The sequence below is a fragment of the Ictidomys tridecemlineatus genome, unplaced genomic scaffold (genome assembly GCF_052094955.1).
Source record: "Ictidomys tridecemlineatus isolate mIctTri1 unplaced genomic scaffold, mIctTri1.hap1 Scaffold_48, whole genome shotgun sequence".
Lineage (NCBI taxonomy): Eukaryota > Metazoa > Chordata > Mammalia > Rodentia > Sciuridae > Ictidomys > Ictidomys tridecemlineatus.
Window position 1 is genome coordinate 1,410,350 of NW_027523119.1, and position 22,595 is coordinate 1,432,944.

The 22,595-nt window shown below is 33.8% G+C and overlaps 1 pseudogene; it reads right to left on the reverse strand.

Annotated features, from left to right (window-relative positions):
• Positions 1-987: 987 nt before the first annotated feature.
• Positions 988-21,278, reverse strand: LOC144373770 (axin interactor, dorsalization-associated protein-like; annotated as a pseudogene).
• Positions 21,279-22,595: the final 1,317 nt, after the last annotated feature.

Below are 22,595 nucleotides of genomic sequence, written 5' to 3' on the forward strand. Positions count from 1 at the left end.
AAACTTCTAATTTTAAAATAGCATTTAAATAAAGGTGATGTCAGCTAGGAAGATAGATTTTCAAGGAAAGGCAGATTTATTATTTTATTCAAAGCAACAGTAGTTTTCCCTCTAAAGCCTTTTTTGTATTTATTCTATTAGTAAGTTATAATGCATTCTACGTAGTTTATCTGAGCAGTTCTGAACCCACCTATAGTTGCCTCTCCTTACATCCATCTGATTGTACCACTTCTGTAGCAAAGCCCAAGGTATCTGCCAATATACAGGTTGTGTAGAGAATACTGTCCCCTGATTCAATTATACTTTTGTATCTCAAAAGTTTTAGAAGTCCTCTCCAGCAAATTGTGTTTCAGTTTAGTTACTAAAATCATTTAATTTGTGAAGCAGTAGTGTTTCAACCTGAAAATATTACTGCTATAGTTGTAATTATTGTCCAGTGACTCATCCCCTCCCACACTAGAAAGTAAATTTAAACAACTAATTTGTGAGATACAGATTGCTTTGTGTTAACTGCTTCAAGATAAAATCACCTTTTTTGGGGGGGGGGTTGGTCAATCAGGTCTGAATTAAAGCTAAGCTGACGACAATGTTCAATTTAAGTTTGTTTAATGCTGATGAAAGACATTCATATAAAGCATCCTCTTTTTTTTTCCATATAACCCCATTCTTTGGTGGCAGCTGGGGTTGTGGCTCAGTGGTAGAGTACTTGCCTAGCACAGGCAAGGCCTTGGGTTTAATCCTCAGCACCACATAAATAAATCGAGGTTAAAAAAAAGCATTCTTATGTGAAGGATGCTAAATATTTCTTCATATAAATTATCACTTTGAGGGGCTGGGGTTGCATGTGAGGCACTGGGTTTGATCCTCAGCACCACATATAAATATAAAGGTACTGTGTCCATCTACAACCAAAAAAAGTTTGTTTTTTTTAAATTATCACTTTGATATACATATTTTATAGTATGAGAAAACAGAAAGAACAATGTATCAGTTTTGCTACATTTTAATAGTAGATTTTAAGGGAGCAACATCAAACATCAGTAACATCAAACAAAAAGGTACTGAGCACTCCACAGGGTACAGAGTAGAGTGCTGCCAAGCACCTTGGAAAGTTTACATGACATGGAGAAGATGAGGCCCTTCTCTTGAGAAGTTTACAGTCTGGAAATTTTGACTACTCAGAGTTTCGGTTGAGTGAACATTTTATTAAGGCAAATTCTTCATTTCCTAGAACTACTGTATACTGAACTATTTTTGCACTTGTGAAATTAACCCAATCCAGATGAAAGAAAAGACTAAATTTGGTTGAGAATTCTTTCAGGCTCATATAGTTTTATTAACATTCATCTAGTAAACAAAACTGACCTAACAGACAACTGAAAAATTAAAGACTAGATCTCTTGAAGTGCAAGGGCTAAAATAACTGTTATTCGTTTTAAAAAGCAAATTGATGGTATGATTAGGGTTTACACTAGTTTAAAAATAGGTCAAGTATTGCATTCCCTTCATGCATTGTTCATTTAAAATAGTGAATATTAAAATACATGGGTTCTACATGTAACCCACAAAAAAGCTCCTCACAAATCTTTATTTTCTGTGTATCAAATATCCACCTTGTGTACTATGACAGTTTTATTTATGTCTCATCAAGTTAAAAGTAATGTAAATAGTGAAATTATAATAGGCTAATAACCTGCATATTTTCATATGAATGTCAATATATCTAAATAGGAAATAAATGGCAGTCGTATCTACCTATATTAAAAAAATAGAATATCTTTCCAAATTTTGCATACTCATCACTTTATAAAGACAAGGTATGCAGGTTTTAAGGTTTCACAATCAGTTGTCAGAAAAACAGCAGTTGTTCCTGCAGTATCTCATTAGCATCTGACTCAATTATTTTTAGATGACATGATTTAGACGACGTAAACCCACTCAAAAATTTGTAATTATTCTGAGAGAGATAGTTTTAATGTTAACCCTAGAATAATTTAATGTTAACCGTAGAAACAATAGCAATGTGATATAGAACAACTAATCAACATGACTAAAAATATGCTCACTTTCAGAAAAACAATCTGGTCATCTGGAAAAAAATCACAGCTACAATCTGGGGAACACTCCCATATAAGATATTGATCTGATCAAGGCACACTATTTCTAAGTAGAACTATCAGATGAGGGTGAATTTAGGCCAGCTCTAAGGAACAGCCTAAAAGACAGACCATAACTGATCCAATTTCCTTTCAAAGCAATCTAGTACTATCCTACCCACTTCAATTCAAAAGTTTGAAGTTAATTCAAATCAAAAGACCATATTGGAGCAAAAGTGAGCAAATGTGTAAACTCTAGCACATTCTTATTGCTGTATTAAGTTTGAAGATGAGCATACCTACCACAGCAATATTGTTCCAGGAAGCAGGGTAGGAACAGTGGTAAATTAGGAAACAGACTATTAATTGCACAATTAATAGAAAAGTAAAAACAAGTTTCAAAATCTACAATAAATCTGTATCTAAAGGAGTCATAACAATGAGGTGCTGGACTTTAGTTCTGTGGTACAGCTTTGCAATGGACTCACTGGCCTATAGATATGGTTCACTTCCTGCCTCCTGAAGGATGAATATGCTACACAGAGCTATGATGGTTTCTACTGAGTGGTAAAATTCACAGAAATTCCACATTACTCATGTCAGAATCATTCCTTGTGCAAAGTTTGATGTAGATGAAGATAAAGTGGTTTCTTGGTCAATAACTGCAATTTCTTTTAAAGTCAGTGGGTTTCTTGTATCTGTAACCACAATAGATTTAAAATACTTTGATGATTGATCTACTCCAATGTTACATTCTCGATAAGAGGGACTAAGAAGAAACATGAACTAGTAACCATTAGAACAGTATGAATCCTATATGTATATCACTTACAGTTCTATTACAGTTGGCCCAGGTTTAATCTCATCCATCTCCATGAAAGCAAAACACTTGATGCTGGTAAACCTTTTTTAGGCTTGTAGTGTTTGAATTCAAAGAAGATAGCTGCACCTAAGGAATTAAAACAAACAACATAAGCCAGAGACCACACATTTCTTATGTGTCACCAGAAGCCTATGATTTTACAAAGTAACATGTGTCAAACAGTCTGATGACACAACTGTTGATAACTCACTGTGGCTGTCACTCCAAGCTCTGGTACTAGCATGTCTGAGTGACATTTCTCCATATCATTTAATTCTACAAAGTACAACAAAAATGTATAGCAAGAATGTAAGTTATGTACACAGGTAGAATCATAAACTACCAAAGAATATAAAATATTAAATACCACAAGAAAAACAGAAGTTACTTAAGTATCAGCAGTACCTATAGAAATGGTTTCAATAAGCACCTGTATTAGATAGAATAGAAATTTAAGAGTTCCTTTAAAAAAAATTCTACCTTATATCATTTCTCTCCCTCCTGAAACCACGCCCAGATTGTCCTTTCCATATTCTTACAAACTAACTGCCAGTTATAGTATCTTTTTACCCAATGCATCTTATTGAAAGAAAAAAAAATAATTCTTTAACTGTTAGAAAGTAATCATTAGGTTCCTAAAAGGACTTAAGGTAATTATTAGGGAACCTGCTTCCTTAACTCTGTATTATGAGAAAAACTTCCCTATCAAATAATATTTAACCACATTTATTACACAACTAGATAATGCAACTGCTAATTCTCATATTTTAAAAAAATTTTTGATTTGACTTTAAGTCAATATTCATAACTATGTGACATAAGATCTTGTGTTAAGTATACTATGAACACAAACCCAGATAAGTACTGTGTCCTTAAGAAGTCAGTAACTGATAATTACAAACCTTTGGTTAATTTTTCAATATGCTTCTGGAGCTCAATGTCCACATTAAAATGAACATATGTATCTTCTTTTCTTGAAGCCACAGGAGTATCTTGCACAGGAGTTAAATCTATGTCATTCAGATCTGGAGAAACAATTAAGTTTCTGCTTATGAGCATTCACATATACAGACGGAAAATATAGAAGCTGCAAAGGTTACAGTTCCTAAAGAGGCATGGAAAGAGCTGAGAGGAGATTCTCAGGCTAAGAGATTCCTATTTGGTGTGAGCAAGTATGTGAGAGTTGTTAAAGTTCATGGGGTATGTGGAGATAAATGAATATAGACTGGATAGGAGACCTCATGAAGGGGACAAGGAAGCCTTTACATGGCCCAAGTCGACAAAACTTGATCTTCATAGTGAAGTGGTAGGAAGCCTTTACATGGCCAAGTGGACAAAACTTGATCTTCATAGTGAAGTGGTAAAAAGAACAAACATGTTTTTTTTTTCCATAGGGAATATCCCACTATATATTTCTATGCCAAAAAAAATCTGGAGTATATAATTTGCCACAATGGAGCTCTGCCACCAATTTCTAACTTTGATCAAGTATATGACTTATTTAGAAAAGCCTTTAAACCTAACCTTATCATAATTTCCCTGTTAAGAACCAAAAATGGATGAGAACAGCCAACAAAAACCCTTTGGTTAATGAATAATTTTTCATATATATTATCTAAATTCTGGTTATACTGTTTACAACATACCCTGAATTTACAACAACCAGATGGCACGTTATATATAGTTTTAATTTTCCGGGTTTAAAAATCTCAGTTTAGTCAAATTCAACATGGACTCATTTAATAACTCCTCAGTGTTTATGTGTTATTCATTTATGTGTCTCAAAAAGCTCAAAAAACAATTTAGTACATTTAATAATTAAAAAAATATTTACATAAAAATATTTCAGTATAACATATGCAAAGGTAATTTAACATTTACAACATCATTAAATATTTTTGTGTTTTAAGTATACTTTCTCAATGAGTATGCAGTTTTATAAATGGCCTATCAAACAATGTAAATATTTTCCGGTACACTATATATTTGATAACTGGTAACCTCGGAATTTAAAAGTGTACCAGTATTAGTGCTGTGGATTATGTTCTTTAAATAAATGTTTTTCTTTGTGGTCATATTTTTCTTTTAATTAGCACTAATGAACCCATGGATCTGACTTTATTTCTGCAATTGATAAAAGTTCCTCCATTTAATTTCAGCACCGATCTGTTCCTTTGGTGCAAAACTACAGATTAAAATAAGCCGTTTGTACTAACTATAGTTATTTCTGTAAAATGGTATAATTTATTCCTTAATCACATCATCATCCCACGGGATTGCTTTCAGGGCATGGATGTTATGGTTGCACCCTACTTCCCTGTCCCCTGATTTTCATCTGCCTCTGTAGGATTCACCTAAGTAGATACCTCAGTAGCACAGGAAGAAGAAGGGGCTGAAGCAGGAGAGATGGGAAAATAGGAAATGGGGCTTTGTGGAGAGAAATGAATATAGACTGGATAGGAGAAGGTGAGGGGTGCTATTGTTAATCTATATCCTGAAGACTGTAGCTGCTGTTAAGGACAATGTGTATGTTTAGTCTGCACATTAGATGGAATCTGAAGAGCAAAAATCTATACAAACTCAAAAGCAAAAGTGAGTGTATAAGTAGGAAATATTTTTTGTAAGTCTTTCGAACTATGTTCTGTTATGATCTCTTCTAGGATTTTGCCTCATTATAGAATGCATTAAAGTAAGTTGTCACATATACAAGACCATCCCCTGTCAAAAACTTTGTCCCATATGAGAAAAAACATAATGCAATTTGCCAGTTATTTACCCTTTATACTAACTGTAATATAGGGATCGATGCACTGTCCAGTGTCTTTCAGACCAATTTTCTCAATCCTGATAGTGAGTAATGTCATTCCCGGTTCTGATGGCAACCTTGGTAATAAAGTACCTGGCAACAGAGAAACCTCAGTAAAAGTTAGCTCCACCAACAATTCAGAGTAAATACTTTGACAAACAGAAGATATAGCCTACCTCTTAGGAACTAGCTAGGCATTATGTATTTTTATTTCCGAAATTCATGAACATCTGATGTTATACTTTTTTAGAAAAATATTTAATTTTACACATAATATATCTGCATTTCCCAACCATAAATCACCTTTAAGCAGAAATAATCATTTCTATAATAATAGTATATAGTATGTATAATAAAAGTATGTTAAAAAGATTACTTGAGGAAGCCCAATTATACATAATTGTATAATATGCTCACATAATATTTATATTCCATATGTACTTCTATATTATACTCAGCATCTTAATATGAAGTGGTAGAACAAAGACGAGAAAAGCTTTTAAAATACTTGTTATACTGTTCTAAAGTCTGAGACATTTAATATCAGAGTTGATCAATACATTCTTCTCTTTAGTTACTCCTAATAAAGAAAATAATTTACAATTTGATATTTATGTTTTAATTTAACTATATAGTCTAACTTCTATTCTTCATTCTATTTTGTATGAGTTATTCTCTCAGAAATTAGTACTATAGAGACTGCCATATAAAATGGCCATTTGTATAACTGAACATTTTCCCCAAAACCAACTAAAATTTTTAAAACTAAAAACCTACCCAGAACAACATGACAACATTCACCCACCAAGGACATATGAAGGAAGAAATCAACTGTTCAGTATGTTCCCTTTTTTGAAACTAGCAATAGAGAACAGATGCAAATAAGCTGATTTTAATCAAGTATGTATACAGAACCTCAAAATACACTTAACAAAAGATTTTGGTTGATGTTTTTCAAGTTTCTATTCAACAATGTGTTATGCTACTTTTAATGATGAGTTATTTGAAATACATGAAGCAATAAACACACTACATTTGAAAATACACATTTGATTGATGGCAAATGTGGCTTGAGAAAATTTTGGGAGGTGATGGGAATGTTCTGAACTTGTATAGTGATGACAGATGCAAAACTCTATAGAGGTGTCAAAAATCGATGAATTTTATACTTACAGAAGGGAAATGTTATGAAATGCAAATTATACCTCAACAGTGCTGTTAAAAAATGTATTACTTTCTAATTTAAACAAATATGAAGACAATACAGACAAATGCAATAATGGGAAGGCCTGGAGGCTGCAGTCCACTGTTGCATTAACAAACCTAAATGGGCTCAGGCTGATATCATTAAATATATACATAATACCTTTTATGCATCTTCTTTGATTGACAAATGAGGGTACTTTTAGAAGAGGGGCTTGTACCTGGACATCTGGGATGAACTTCAGAGAGTTAAAAAACACCTCTGAAATTTTATGAAAAATGTGAATATGTATACATTTATATTTATATACATACATATTCACATGTATGTATATCATATATGAATTTTTCTGCAGAAAAGTTCATTCTATTATGTAGTACATGGCTGTATAAATATGCTACAGTTTATGTACACATTCTTGTGTTGATAGACATTTGAATTACTTCAAGTGTTTGGATATAGTTAACAAGGCTATAATAAATACTCTTCTGAACATCTTCTGGTTCCCATAAGCACCCATTTCTGAAACAGAGGAATCACTAAGTCACCTGGCATGTTACCTCCATACCTACTATGTAATGACAATCCATTTCCCAAGGTGGTTGTGCCAATTTTTATTCCTAGCCCAAGTGCAGTAGTGTTCCCATTGCTCCACATCCTCACTAGGTACTGTTTTCTCAGATTCTTCATGTTAGCCAATTTTGGTATAAAGAAATCAATCATTTGAATTTGCATTCCTCTGAAGATTAATAAGGTTGAGCACCTTTTAGAATAAATCAAATATATGATTTCCTCTTTTCTGAAGTGTGTTCAATTATTTTGCTCGATTTTTTATTGAGATATCTATCTTATTGAGCTGTAGGAGGTCTCTATTATTTTGCTGGACAAATGTTTTACAAATAGATTCTTAGTACTTTTCCTTTATAAAGACTTTTTGTTGAAGTAGAGCATATACATTTTAAAATGTACAAATTGTTAGTACAGTTTGCTGAACTTCCACAAAGTGAATACACCTGTATAACTAGTATCAGATCTAGGAAAGATATGATCAGCCTCCTGGGAGTGTCCTTCCCCCCACCATATCCAATTCACTCTTCCAAAAGATAGCAACCATTGCTAACTTCTAACACCAAGTATTAGTTTTGAATGTTAAGAATGACTTTTCTCTGCCATGGTGTCTTCTGATTATGATAAATACTTACTGCTAGTAATATCAAATTTCTTAATATCTTCCTTTACTATCAGTGCTTTTTATGTCATATTTAAGACAACTTACCCCACTCCAAAATCATAAAGGTATTATCTTGAAAGCATTTTATTGTTTTGCCATTCACATTTAATTCCATATGTCACACAGAATTATTGACTACAGTGTATAGTAGGGGCTTTAATTTCATTCAATTTCACATAAATACTCAATTGTCTCAGCACTACTCATTAAAAAGACTGACATTTTCCACCACTGATCTGCAGTCCCACTTCAATCATAAATCATGTGGCAATCACTTTCTGAGTTTTCTATTCTGTCTTACCGGACTGTTTATCCTCTTACCACTAATACAGTATCTTCATTCTATAGCTGCAATAAAAATTCAGATGAGTTTCAGAAAGAGTCTATCTTTATAAACTGCTTCTTCTAATTTATGAACTAGTATATATCTTTACATTTTAAAAATCATTATAATCATTTAATAGAATTTTATTTGACCTAAAAGCCTTCAGAAATAAAGACCTAGAGATCCAGGGAAAACTCCTGTTTTTATGTTTATGTTCCATGAAGAATGGATGGCCATGTAGAAATGACTGGAAAAGGGGGTGTGAGCTAATGGTAAAAGGCTGCCAGGGTCCCAGCAAGCCCTGTCTGGTCATCTTCTTGGCCTTCTTTCCTTCTGGACCTAAGGCAGGTCCTGTCTGGAATGAGGGTTTTTAAGAGAGGGGGGAAGGGAGGGTAGGGGGACAGGAAGGGAATAGCAGGGAAGGAAGGAAAGAGAGAGGGAGAGAGAGAGAGGGAGAGAGAAAGAGAGAGAGAGAGAGAGAGAGAGAGCACTTTCTAGGTTTTATGACTGGCTTTGGGAGAGAAGGGTGAACGGACAGGAGGGCAGGAGGAGAGCAAAGGCTTTGCTGCTGAGCTTGCTTTTGAGATTCCAATCTCCTTCAGTTAGAAGTTCTCAGCAGGCCAAACCCCACCCTTTGGGTTATCATATTCTGATCTGACCCTGCCCAACTTCCCCCTCTCCCTCCCTCCTCCTCCTTTTCTCCTTTTAAGAAGGGAATGTGTAGATCTTTCCATCTTTTAAGATCTTCTTTGATTTCTCTCTTTAGGGTTCTGTAGTTTTTATTGTATAGATCTTTGACTTCTTTAATTGATTCTCAAGTATCATTTTTTTGAGGTTATTGTGAATGGAGTAGTTTTCCTCATTTCCTTCTCAGAGGCTTTGTCACTGATATACAGAAATGCCTTTGATTTATGGGTGTTGATTTATATCCTGCTCCTTTGCTGAATTCATTTACTATTTCTGGAAAGATCTACCTTGCTCTTGGATAGGCAGAATTAATATTATCAAAATGACCAAACTACCAAAAGCACTATATAGATTTAATGCAATTCCAATCAAAATCTCAATGGCATTCCTCATAGAAATAGAAAAGGCAATCATGAAATTCATCTGGAAAAATAAGAGACCAAGAATTGCTAAAGAAATCCTTAGCAGGAAGAGTGAAGCAGGGAGTATCGCTATATGAGACCTTAAACTATACTACACAGAAATAGTAACAAAAACAGCATGGTTTCAGCACTAAAACAGACTGGTAGGCCAATGGTACAGAATAGAGGACACAGAGACTAACCCACAAAATTACAATCATCTTATTTTAGACAAAGGTGCCAAAAACATGCACTGGAGAAAAGATAGCATTTTCAACAAATGGTGCTGGGAAAACTGGAAATCCATATGCAACAAAATGAAATTAAACTCATAAATCTCACCATGCACAAAACTTAACTCAAAATGGATCAAGGACCTAGGAATTAAGCCAGAGACTCTTCGTCTAACAGAAGAAAAAAGTAGGCCCTAATCTTCATCGTGTGGGTTAGGCCCCAACTTCCTTAATAAGACTCCTATGGCACAAGAATTAAAACCAGGAATCAATAAATGGGATGGATTCAAACTAAAAAGTTTTTTTTCTCAGCAAAAGAAAACAATCCGTGAGGTGAACAGAGAGCCTACATCTGGGAGAAAATTTTTACCCCTCACACATCAGATAGAGCACTAATCTCTAGGGTATATAAAGAACTCAAAAAGCTAAGCACTGAAAAAACAAGTAACCCAATCAAAAAATGGGCCATGGACTTGAACAAACACTTCTCAGAAGAGGATATACAATCAATCAACAAATATATGAAAAAAATTTCAACATCTCTAGCAATCAGAGAAATGCAAATCAAAACTAAGATACAACTCCAGTCAGAATGGCAGCTATTATGAAGACAAACAACAATAAGTATTGGAGAGGATGTGGGGAAAAAGGTACACTCATACATTGCTGGTGGGACTGCAAATTGGTGCAGCCAATCTGGAAAGCAGTATGGAGATTCCTTGGAAATCTGGGAATGCAACCACCATTTGACCAAGCTATTCCTCTCCTTGGACTATACCCAAAGGACTTAAAAACAACATACTACAGGGACACAGCCACATCAATGTTTATAGCAGCACAATTCACAATAGCTAAACTGTGGAGCCAACCTACATGCCCTTCAGTGGATGAATGGATTTTTAAAAATGTGGCATATATACACTATGAACGTTTTTTAAAGAGAATAAAATTATGGCATTTGCAGGTAAATGGATGGCATTGGAGAAGATAACGCTAAGTGAAGTTAGTCAATCCCCAAAAAACAAATGCCAAATGTTTTCTCTGATATAAGGAGGCTGACTCATAATAGGGTAGGGAAGAGGAACATTGGATGAATAGATGGATTTTAGATAGGGAAGAGGGGAGTGAGGGAAAGGGAGGAGGCAGGGGATTAGCCTCCTAATGAATGTGGAATGAATGTGATGGACATCATTATCCAAAGTACATGTCTGAAGACACATATTGGATGTCAACCTACTTTATATACAAACAGAGATATGAAAAATTGTGGTATATATGTGTAATAAGAATTGTAATGCAAAAAAAACAAGTATATGTATAACGTGAATTGGCATGAACATACTTTATACAAAGATAAAAAAATGTGCTCTATATGTGTAATAAGAATTGTAATACACTCCATTGTCGTGTATTTAAAAAAAATAAAATCAATAAAAGAAAAAGAAGGGAATGGGGAGTGGGTAGGGAAAAACTGTGGAATGAAACCAAATTAACTTTTCAATGCACATATGTGAATATACTATAATGAAACTCATCATTTTGAATATCTATAACATACTAATTTTAAAAAATGTAAATAAATAGATCAGTAAAGTAGATGAAAGGGAACAGTGGGAGGGAGGATGGGGAGGGTGAAGGGACTGAATTGGAGCAAATTATATCCCATGCATTTATAATTAGTCCAAATGAATCTAATGTCAAGAATAACTATTATGAACAAATGAAAAAAAGAATAATGACTTCACTGTTTTTATAAAATGCATTCTCATAAACAATTCAATTGAGAGAAATGAAAAAAGTAAAAGAGAATGTACAATTCAACATCTCACCAACCATAACAATTATTAAGTCACTCTTCCATCTTTTTCCCTAATTTCAAGATTGCTCCAGTTTCCTTTTCCTTTTGATATTCTTTTATTTCTTTCAATAAAGGTTTTTTTTCTACATAAAATTCTTATATTTCTTTTGTTGAATTTATAATAAGGTCCTTGATATTATTTAATACTACTATAAATATTATAATAGTTCATTTTCTAAGCAATTATTACTTGTTTGAGATAAAATTGATTTGTCTGTACAGATTTTCTATCCAGGAACCACATTATCTTATTAATGAGTTATGAATAGGTTTTTTGCATATATTCTCTATATATTCATAAATGTGCAAATAAAGAACATCCCCCCTTTTATATTTCATTTTCTTGTCCTAGTGCAATAGCTAGAGCTTCCAAAACAATGCTGATGAAAAGAAGTAATAGACACTCTTGTTTTGTTCAAATTCATCATTAAACGATTTTGGGCTGTAAATGTCATGTAGCCATGTTTTATCAGGTTAAGGATGTTTTTCTGTTCTTTGACAAGAATTGTTTAAAATCAAGGCTGTATTTCAAATTTAACTGAAAACTTTTTCTGCATTGTTGACAACTTTATGAAATCTTTCCCCTTAATCTGCTAATGTGAACTACCTTGATAAATTCTGCTAACAATAATTTGAAAAATCACTCATTAGTTCATGGAGATTTTCTGAATTATTTTCTACAGCATCCTATGTTTATTCAGTCAATCTTCATATGGCAGTTACTTTATTTCTAACTTTTTATCATTATAAAAAACACCTAAACAGAGAATCTTGTGTATATGCAAATGTTTCCTCCTCTTTTTCCTGTATTTTGGGGGTGCATCTTCAAAGTAAATTCTCAGGAATGGGATTGCTAAGGAAAAAATATGTACTTATATGTTGTTAGAGAATGCTCAATTCCCCTCCAAAGGAACCTCACCATTTTTCTGTTCCCACCAGTGATTAATAAGTACCTATTTCCCCTAAGACTCACCAACAGTAGCTTTAATTTCTGTTTTTTATTAAAAATAAAGTTGAGTATCTTTTTATGTTTAACGGATGTTTTTTAAATGTGTGTGTGTGTGTGTGTGTGTGTGTGTGTGTGTGTGTGTGTGCACGCTCGTGCGCTCGCTCATATTGTCTGTTCCTCTCATGTATTCTGCTTTGGTTATTACAATTAAAATTTTTCTTTATATATTAAGAATGTTGGGTTGGGATGTAGCTCAGTGGCAAAGTGTCTGCCTTGCATTTGCAAAATACTGGATTCAAACCCCAGTTCTAAAAAAGACAAAAAAAGAACCCACCCCACCCCACCCCCCAAAACCCCCAAGAATGTTACTTCTTTTATGTATTACCTCTTTACTACCTTTTTTGACATTCAAAAGATGATTGCTTTACAACTTTCAAAGTCTTTTTGATGTTAAGATTATTTTTTTCCAAGTTGATATTAAACTTGTTGTTACTTTGGGGTGAGTCAATTTTATAACCTGTCATCATCTAGGTCTTTCAGTTGAAATAGTAGGGCTGATGCTACATTCCTTACCAACAATCTTTTTGCCTGAGACTACACAGTAAGGTTTAATGTAATCATTATGCTTCGAATAATTTAATATGGAGGCAGTGATTTCAAGTCTGAATTTCTTGTTTAATTCAAGGTAGAATAGCAAACATTGTGTTCCATTATGAAGGAAGCTGAGTGTAATTAAGATCATAGATTACATAGAAAGGTGCCTATTTAAGGTGTTTCAGAATGGTCTATGATGTGCTCTCTCTCTCTCTGCATGGTCAACTCCTACATACTCAGTGAGTCCTAAATCTGGCTAGATTTATTGAATTCCCTCAGCCCTTCTTTTTTGCCAACCTATGACATTGGTGCACATCTCTAATCATAATCATGTGCTTTTGGCTCTGTCTTGCTGACTACACAATAAGCATCCTGAAAGGTGTGGGAACTGTTCCTTTTGTAGTATGCACAAGGAATAAACAGATCTTTGTTGAAGAAATATTTTATTGAATGAATGACTGAATTTTCAGTTCTAGAGGTTATCATGCTCTAGTAAACAAATGGCTAGAGAATCTATATCAATGAGTGAAGAAATAATAAACATAAAAGAAGATCAAATGCTAAAATAATACCATACCATCTATATGCATGTTTTTGCATCAAAGATAAAACCATGATAGTTGTAAATTGAGCCAATGCATTAAAAGGAAGATTTCTAAGTGAAGAATTAACATATCCAATTACATAGTGTAATATGAGAACAAGTCAACTACATTCATAAAATTCGAAGACTAACAAGGATAAGAAAGAAATCACTACACACAATCCAGTGTAAACTGTGCTATTCCAGCTAGATCATCTGCTCTCAGATCTAGAGCAAAGATCAGAAGAAATGTTCTTCCACATGGAATTGCTATGTAAATAAGAAATAGCTAACACTTGTGAGTATTTGTGATGTGCCACATACTATCCTAATCCTCTCATCTAATCCTCACAACAATAGTTTAGTTCTATTTTTCAGAGGTGAAAAGTGAGGCATAGAAAAACAAATTATCCATAATCACACAGAAGTTTGGCTACAGAGTCCATGCTTTTAACCATCATGTCTCATTTTAACATCTTTATTTTAATTGTCCCTAAAGCCTTAAAAGGAACTGCAGGAGAACCTCCCCATCTCAAGCTTCTGCAAAGTTCCTTTTGCCATGTAAACATAACAGTCACAGGTTCCCAGGATTAGAATATAGACATTTTTGTGAGGCCACTATTTATGCCTCATACTTTTAAATATGGAAAACTCTAAATGGCTACAGCTGTCCAAACCAAGTTTTCAATAACATCCCATGGATGTTATTGAGCTGTCACTAAGAACTCCAAGTAAGGGAGTGATTAAAAAAGAGTAACATTTGAACTTTGTACACTGGGCAATGCACATTCACAGGAATGGACAGAGACTGAGCAGCCCAGATAGCAATATGATAGGTCTTTAACACTCATATAGCAGTGAGCAGCAGGACTGTGTTCATTTGGTTAATTCCACTTTCAGTTTTTACTGCAAGACAAAGGAAGCCATTGGTAGCTGGTGAGCCCCAAGTTGTACTGAACACAGAAAGCATGTCTTTTTCTGACTTATCTGCCCCCAACCACCTCTTATGCACCAACCAGAGCAAGCATGCTCTCACTGGTGTCAAAAAGAGTTGGAAGGAATTACTCAATTCAGTGTGATTTTCTGCGAGAGGAAGATTCTAAGCCTAAATGTAAAGACAACTCTGATAAAGTAATGACAATGAATTAGAAGGTTTGGAACCATTTTACCACACTACTGTAATAGGGGATACCAAAAAGTCCATCTTGTTGATGGAAACTGTTTATTAACAGGTGGTACTTGGGTAAAAACTCAAGTTGTTCTATTTCATTGTGCTTCATCTGTGGAAAACAATTTGTGAAGGTAGCTATGGATCCCCCAAATGGCTGTTTGTTAAACATAGACAAGTTCCCTCAAGAATGTTTTAAAAACTGTGTAAAAGCGTCTGACCTAGCCAAGAATGTTACAGCCACTGCCACTGTGGAGAGGAAAGGGAATTGTGCAAGTAAGGCCTCGGCCTCTGCTGGGCACCCCACAGCACTGACACAGACCAAGCAATGAAGCACCACTCTACCTGCAACAGGTACAGAAAAACAATGGGAGAACATCTGAAGCCCCCCACCCCCTGCCCATAACTTCTTTGTTCCAAGAGGATGCTGAGAAAAATGAAGGTCTAAGTATCAAGTAGGATGGCCATAGAGATCATGGAGAATCAGACAATGAAAGGACCACCAGCCTGAGGATGAGTCTGGAGTGACATGGATATGAAGGTCAATGGGATCTTTAAGACCCTGTCCTCACATGCAGAAGAGGAAGTCATTCTTTTCTTTCAACTTTTTTATTTTTGCTTTTTAAAAATTTCTATTGTTTATATCTCATATCATACTATAAGGACAATTTCTAGTCCAAAATTGGAAATGGCATGACAGTCTTCGTTCCAAAATAGTACATCATTTTCTAGGTCAGAACATTAAAAGAGGAAAATTACCAAAGATTATATTTTTTAAAACACTGATTTGAATTTGCTTTTTACATGATATTGTACAAATGTTTGTCACAGGCATTTACTTCAATAAGAGGTGAGTCAGTCTTCATTTTGCCTTGGTGCTTGGTAAATTAAATGTCATGAATAAGGAGTACAAAATTTGTTGTCCATACTTTTAGGACAGAGATGAACCTGATATCTAAAATGTAAACTAAGCATTATCATATGTGTGTGATTATATATTTATGTCTTCTTTGTTTTAGATTTATCATACTTGTAATTAAATTCAGATGTTTGATACTACAAATTCAAAGTCTGTCACACACATTTTTTAAGTGCACATTTCTTTGTAATTTTAAAATCCAATAAAAATGATATATATAAAATAATATTTTCTATTATTTTGGGATAATTTTAACATAATTTAAAATAATGGTATTATCAAATCATTATTTGGTCATAACATTTTGTAAATGGCACAAAACATGAAATGGGTCTTAAAAATCTAGCAAGAGAAAAATTTTGCAATTTGTACTGCACATCTGCAATTTGTACACACATACAAATTGTGTGAAAATATGAAAACACATGCACAATTTCTTTTGGTTGGTAACTGATTAGTAGTTGAGAAACTGGTCCAACCTTTCAAGATAAAGAGTAAAATCATAAGAAGTTTGTTCACTTTGAAATTATATTAAAAGTTTGATAAAAATCTTAGGGGTCATTAGCATTCAAATAATAATATTTCTAGGTCTGTGAAAAATTATACCTGATTAAAGTTGTTTGTATATAAGTTATATGAATATATTCTTGTTTTTATTTTCTTTATTGACTGGAACTAGAAATATGTATTTTTCTGTGTTCAGAAATATGTGATTTGGATAATGGCTGAATTCTTAAGTGTAACCATCATATCTGGAAAAAATAAATACTCTCACAAAACCTAAGATGAATCAGTGGGTATATGCTTCATACACAGATGCCATTTAGCATGCAAGGAAGAGTTACTACAGGTGTTGGGTTAAAATTTGAGTGGCCAGAGGACTTTCAAGACAAAGCAGGCCAGATGTTGCTTAGAGCCTTGATGAAGAGCATACTCAATAGAAATTTCCTATAAACCAATTTCTGCAAAGCTCTGGAGAAAACCTTTTGACTTCAAGTGACAAGATTCATGGATTAAAAAAAACTTAGCCAGACTTAGTGGTGCATGCCTGTAATCCCAGGAACTTGGCAAGTTAAGGCAGGAGAGGCCAGCCTGGGCAACTTAGCAAAACCCTGTTTCAAAATAAAAAAAAAAAATAAGTCAAAGAGCTGGGGATGTAGCTATGTGGTAGAGCACCCCAGACTTCAATCCCCAGTACTACAAACAAACAAGACAAATTATAAAAAAGAAATCTTAAAATGTTTCCAAAACTGCTTGAGAGTAATAGAATATTAACAAGCCTTAAAACTATTGAAAAATAGCTAGGAGAACTTCCAGATAACATTGAATGGTATTTTCCTTTCCTTTCAATATAAGTACATGACTGGATAAGGGACTCTGGCTCTGACTGTTCGTCTCAGTCTGAGAATTTGAGACTTTGAGAGAAAGGAAGTGCACGGAGAGCCAGAGTTTAACTGCACACTTTGGTAGTATTTACTGCTTAACCCTAAATATATTCTGAAATTCTGTGAAATAAGGATGCCCTAATATTCATGGAACAGCAATGAATATTTTGTTGCAGTTTTCAACTTCCTATATGCATGAGTAAGAAAAACACTGCACTTTAGCTGAAAATGAAATCCATATTTGCTTAACTCTCAAGTTCAACTCAGAATTGAATATTTATGCAGGAAAGAAACAAGTACAGGCTTGATATTAAAGAAGTAAGATTCACTCTTCATTTTGAGTTTCAAAAAACAGTTTTTGTACATATCTAAGACTATATAAAAGATGAATAACCAATACAAATTTAGAATAATGTTGAGATTGCTAGGCTTATGTTTAGGTCACTCAGAAATGTTTTTTTAAATTTTGTCTAAAATTGTGTCATGGCTATTTGTGCATGTGGTACTAGGAAACAAATGTAGGGCTTCACACAGGTGAGGCAAGCACCCTACCACTGAGCTACATCCCTAGTTCTTTCTATTTTGAGACAAAGTCTCTCTAAGTTGCCCCCACTGGCCTCAAACTTGCAATCCTCCTGCCTCAATTTCTTAAGTAGCTAGGATTATAAGCATATAATCCTGATCAGCTATTTTTTTATTTGTATTACTTTGGTTTATCATTTAGAAGCTTTAATATTCAAAATGATAAATAAGTTTTCAGGTAATAAATAATAGGTTATAAATTTATATCCTCTATTTAAATGAAATCTACTGAGATTACCTTAAGAAAATTAAACTACTATTTGTACTTAAGCCAGTTAGTGTTTAAAGCAGTACACAAAAGTTACTGTTTGTCTTATGAGAATTGAAGGCTTTGAAAATGATATTAATGTCAAAGAAAGGTTTAACAATTTTTTATTCTTTTCAAGAAAGGTTGGATAAAAATTCATTTTTAATTTTAAATGGGAATAAACTACTCTTGGTCATACCATAGTCATATATTATACTTCATCTCATTAGCTTAACAGTAGTAGTGTTTAGCATGTGTGTTTGTCAAAACTCATAAAGCTGCACACTAAAAAAAGATGCCTTTTATATATGTAAGGGACACCCTAATCAATATTTTTTCAAAAGATCATAATAAGCTAGATGCTATGGCACAAGCCTGTAATCCAGGTGACTTGGGAGGCTGAGGCAGGAGGATCCCAAGTTTAAGACTAATCTCAGCAACTCAGTGAGGCCCTCAGCAACTAAGTGAAATCCTGTCTCAAAATGAAAAATAAAAAGGGCTGAGGATGTGGCTCACTGGTAAAGTACCCCTGTGTTAAATCCTCAGTACCAAAAAAAAATACAACAAACTTACAATTATATAAATTACATAAAATAAAGATAATAAAAATGTTATAATTCTTAGGAGCACCCTGCCATGATAATATAGACACAACAGCCTTATCATGAATGAAATCTTGGATGTCCACAGTATAACAATTTTCCCCATTCTACAATTAAGTTAAAGGTCAAATTGTCCTTCAATGACATTTTTAATTTTATAATGACACAGGCCCTGGAAAATATGATCGAAAATCAAATATAGCCAATTGAACTATATGTACTCTTTCTTACTTTGAGGAAAATAATTCAGGGAATAGAAAGGTTTAGTGAGCTTTCTGTATCTCTGAAATAAAATACCAAAATGCTATATCAGAATACAAAAATCTAATTACTTTGGCCTTAATCTTTCATAGCAAATAGACTTAATTTACAGAGTTTCTTTTCAACTCAGCAACCTGAAACCCATAAAGACCTTAATCTGTCCATTTCATGACTTACATCATCTGCTTCAAGGATCTTGTTTGCTACAGAAGTATAGCTAGTGAACAAATAATCAAACCAGAAATTTATAGAACTGGAATCTATTTCAAGTACAGCATGTGGTTTGAAAAGGAAATAAAAAATACAGAAAAATTTTAGCAAATTTATTTACCTCATCATCTCAGCAATCTTGAAATTTCCTACAAATATGACAAGTAAAATATAGCTCTTTCTTCATAAGGACAAACAGATTGGAAATAATTACCTTGTATCAAAGAAACACTAACAATAACATTTTATAGTGACTGTAATTTTTCCAATAACCCTATGGTGTAGGACTGTTAGCACCATTTAGAAGTGATAATGAAAATACAGTAGCCACCACTACCCCAGCAAATGAAAAGTATCATGCCAAATGCTTTGTATGTGGTGCCTTAATTTTCATTGTAACCCTATGAATTAGGCATTGTCAACATCTCCTTTTATAAAGAAAAAAGTACAGTCACTCAACTACTGATTGGCAGATGTTAGACTCAAAAGCGCAGGTATCTTGTTTGTCTAAGCCTATACTGTTTATATTTCAAACGTCTTCTACCAAAGAGTATTTAAATTACTGGAATATGACTTTAATTATGAAGTTTTCTGGATGATATGTATATTATATTTAATTATACCATAAAGCATAAAAAATGCATCACAATAGTACAGTGTTATTTCCACACTTCCAAAAAATGAACTAGTTCATCAGAAGTAAAAACTGTGCACTGTATAAGAACAGAAGAAATTATAGAAGTGGAAGAGGCAAAAAATTCACTCTGGTGCTTGACTAGGGTATTTTACAACCTTGTCAAGATCTTCCACAAATAAAAAGAACTTGCTATGTATTCTTTATTTCCCTGTTAAGGGCAACTGTATAGTATCTGTTCCTCCAGGTCCAGGTTTCACAATCATATATGATTATTTAAAGAACAGCTAGATATATAAAGAAAAGAATTAACATAGCAAACAGTTACTCTAGAAAGCCTACTTACAATGTTGGTCCATGGCTAGCATCTGGGAACCTGGATTTCAGCAGGATTCCCATCATGCCCTGTTAAGAAGATCACTGTGCCTAAACCGTCCATGCAAACAATATGGTTTGTGCTGAACACTTGCTTTCTTCCTGGAGTCTTTAGTTTTGGTTCATGCTAACCCCAATAAGTGTCTTGTGCACTAAATCTCTACAGTGTTTCCCCAATAGACAATATTTTTCATTTTACAGGTGTGAAATAATGTTGAGAGAATCAATTACATATTTGACTCTGCTGGGAGAGGACTCTTAGAAGTTTGGTTTCCTCTGGAATTTGCCTGTGTGCTTTTACCCTTTGCTAATTTTGTTCTTGTGTTTTCTTGTTGTAATGACTCAGAATACAACTGTGAGTACAGCTATATGCTGAGTCCTGTGGGTCTTCCTAGCCAATCACTAAACCCGGGATGTTTTGAGGATCCCTGACACAAATAGTAAGATACTTTCACAATAAACCATTAGCTACTGCTATCAGAATGGCCATGATAATTTGCTTAAGATTGGCAAACCTGGAGATGTTTTACCCGCCACTAACAAGTACAAAAGTAAGTTCCAAACACCTGACCTTGAATTATATAATGTACATTTTTGTACCCACCAGGCACTCTAGCAGGAAAAGAATCAGGAGACCCTGCTCCAGCACCACCTTCTTCTTCATCTTCTTCAAATTCCAAATGCTCTTCCTCACCAGGGGCTGAAATTCTCCTATATAAAAAAGGACAGAAAAATTAGTGAGCTACTCCACTTAATACACCAGCTAACCCTCATAGCCACTAACTTCCCAGATAAGATGCTGATTATTAGGTTAATGTTGATATAAATGTCAATGTCAATCATCTCATTGCTACCAATGGTATCAGCCATATCACCAATACCAAATTTGATAGGGAAAAAATACAGAAATATTTGAAAAACAGGCATAAAATAGATAATAAAATCAGAAGATAAAATATGGATGCTTATTTATTTACCTTAATGGGACAGGCTGAACATCAAATGGAAATTCTTTATTATATGTGAGAATATTCTTTAGGACTAGAAAAAATACATAGACCAACATTAGACTTATATCATAATCTTAGACTTATATATTAGTTAGTCTTATATGTTATATCTTAAATTGATACTTTTAATCATATTTTATAGTGTATTAACCACACATTAATATATGTATTTTAAATTCCGAGCTTCACTATCATTTCAAGACTCTGCAATTGACTACTGAATGTCATAGCAAAATAAAAATGTCCATTGTGGACTGCAGGTACCAGTATTTTCAGAGTACTGTAAGATCTCCAAGGAAAGTCTCAGAGCCCTCATAGAAAATGAACCATAAAATAGTTCTCCAATGTACAAGGTCCTAGGTGATATGAGGTACCAGTGAAAGAGAATACCTCTTCTCCTGAAGTATTTTAATTAAAAGATTGATACTGAAGATGACTAATTAAAGAGAAATAGATAATCACATCTTATTCTTTATCCTCAGTAGATTTTCCTCAATACTTATCACACTGGTAAGGTTTGTAGAAGCAAGGTTATAATTCTAATATTCCTTTTATGATGAAATTTATTGTATATGTGTAAATACATATATACATGCATATATATATATTTTTTACACGTGTGTACACACACATACACATACACACACACACACACACACAGCAGACTTTCTCCTCAGGGAAGTCATCAAACAACATAATGCTATCACCTCTTGTGTCCTGGTTGATTACTTTCTGGCATGTAAGCCTACAGACAGATGTTCTACAATTCTATCTGTATCTGGAAAAGTATTTTATGAAATTTATTGTTTCATTCCCCAATTTATGGGTTCCTAGTGACTACCTGCAATTATTTCAAGGTGAATATTTAGCATTATTAATTGTGCAACCCATGGTTTTTACTCTAATTACTCAGACTTTAATTTTGGAGTCTTGTAGATTTGAGTTAAAAGGAGTATGGCATATTGGATTCCTAAATAAGGAAATTCAAAAAGAACAGGTTGTAATTACATAACTTATTCCAATAGGAGTCAATCATCCAGTGAGAAAAAAGTTGGAAACTTGTACCTAGATTCTCATTACTCACTCTTATTCTCTCTCCCTTTAGCTCTTCCTCATCCTTTATCTCTTTCTTCATCTCAATAAATGCATACCGAGTACTCACAATGTTCCAATCACTGTTTTAGGTGCTAAAGATACACACAGTTATCAAGAACTCATATCTGGACCTTAGACCTTACTAAGGAAAAGTAGACAATAAATATGCCAACAAATAAACAAGATAATGTAAGATTGATTAGTGGTATGAAGGATACAAACAGGATGCTGTGTAAAAGCAGAGAGAACTTGGTGGAGTAGCTAAGGTAGACAGGGTG